Here is a 2,225-nt window from a genome sequence, read left to right as displayed (position 1 = left end):
AAGTAAGTAAGTAAGTAAGTAAGTAAGTAAGTAAGTAAGTAAGTAAGTAAGTAAGAATAGTAAGAATAAAATATAAATAAATAAATTTAAAACATAAAAAGCAACAACAACAACAAATAATTTTATTTAAAAAAACTCCCATGCCTTCTAAATACATTGTAATATTAATAAAAATTTTAATCAAAACCAGAATGTCTAGATCATAATATCGGCGAAATCATGGTCCATTTAACTTAACCAGTCCTCGACAAAATCACCCAGGTAGAGGTGTGAATACAATACATTGGCCTACATGTAATTAAGTAACATTTTCAAGACCTTGATGGCAGCGTTCTAAAAATGTTGTGCTGCTACTGTCACTATTGTTGTTGTTGTTGCTGCTGTTGCTACTGCTGTTGTTGTCGCTGTTGTTGTCGCTGTTGTTGTCGCTGTTGTTGTTGTTATTGTTGTTGTTGTTGTTGTTGTTGTTGTTGTTATTGGCACTGGTAGTGGTAGTGACCATGATGTTGTTGTTATTGTTATTGTTCATGAAGACAGTTATATTTGAGAAAAAAACAACCACCCAATAACTAATTGGTGTTGTGCTGTCACTGTTGTTGTTGTTGGCGTTGTTGTTGTTGCTGCTTCTGCTATTGTTGGTATTGCTATTATTAGCCCAGTTTAATTTTAAAAAATAATAAAAGCGGAGATAAATCTTCCTGCATGCTCCTAGGGGAACTGACGACCAGAATACACTCATATTATTTTAAATTGTAGTTGGCATATCCCCGAAACGACTACCATCACAAATTCATGTACTACAACATGAATCGTGTTGAAACTATTCTCACTCTTACCTAAAGAGTTGAAACTGCTCAATTTAAGGCGCGCGTCAAATTCTAAAAAATCGGACTTTACCTTGTATTCTTCGAGCTTAAACTTAAAGTTAAATGGTTTTCTTGACAGTTTGAATCCAATGGTTTACTTAATAGTTTGAACCTCCCGAAAGAGTATCGTATTTCTGATTCGAAGGTACATGATTGTGCTACGTTTACGCCTTATTAAGCAATTTTCCCTTGCGCTTTGACCGATGTTCTGAACACATATATTAATATCCGGCTCTTCATTTTGAGGTAGATCTACGACGAGTTAAAGGTGAGCTACTCCAAAACAGCTCACAGGGCGAGTTCCGTTTATAAGTGCTCACTCGATTAATTATTTGCTCCTTAGATTCACTGTTGAATGATTGACTGAATGCTTGATTGGTGGGTACATACTATTTGAAAAACTGAAGGGACAAATGATTGGGATGTGGTTTATGAATGTAGCCATTTCAGCAAAGTTTCTAGAAATATTTCTTTACATCGAAATAAACCATCACACTTAAAGGAGCAGTTGGGACTAGACAAATTAAACTGACAATTCGGAACGGGAAAAGAAAAATAACTGGCATCGGGCCTGTTGCTCAGAAAGCCAGAAAGTTTTTTCCCCCCGCAGAAGACGGAATAGGCCATGACTTAAACGTTCATGTTAATAAGCTGGAGAGGAAATATCATTATCTTCGTGTACAAAAAGGTGGAGCATGTAGGTGAGTTATTTAGGTCAATGTACAGACAATTTTTGATTTACGTAAAATTTAGACATTTAGCGTGTCACATTAAATAGACATGGAATACAGCACTTGGAATCAACCTCAAGTCCGCACGATGCGGTGACAACACTTAAAGGGAACATGGACTATGAGGTTACGTCACCAGTAAATGTGTGGCATTGTGATGAAATCAGGGGCTCGAAAAAAAATGATGGAATTGAAGAAATCGTCATTTTCCCAGCCCGTTTGGCTATTTTTATCATTTTTTCCTTTTTTGATTTTGCGCTCAACACCTTTTATGTCCACTTAAAACACACCCCTGCATGGGTTTTCACTGAAAAGCGTTGATCAAAGGCACACAAAATTGTACTTTTGCAGTTTTCAAGGGCACTACAACTTTAGATGTCACCAAACTTCGGCGGCCATTTCCTCGTTAATTTTATTTCAGAGATCAGGCGACCCCCCCGCCTTTCAATCGGGAATATCTATACTTCTATTCAAGATAGACGGTTAAAAACATAAGACAAAGAAACAAAACTTGATTTAATATGGTATCAATAACTCCATATGCCCAAACATTGACGAGCGCCTGATTCCACCATGTTGTGGCACACTTGGTCGCCTTTAAGGACAAGCGGGCTAACCTAGATTTCGG

The sequence above is a fragment of the Aplysia californica genome, unplaced genomic scaffold, assembly GCF_000002075.1.
Source record: "Aplysia californica isolate F4 #8 unplaced genomic scaffold, AplCal3.0 scaffold00196, whole genome shotgun sequence".
Lineage (NCBI taxonomy): Eukaryota > Metazoa > Mollusca > Gastropoda > Aplysiida > Aplysiidae > Aplysia > Aplysia californica.
The sequence above is the reverse complement of the archived record's forward strand: the minus strand, read 5'-3'. Positions refer to the sequence as shown.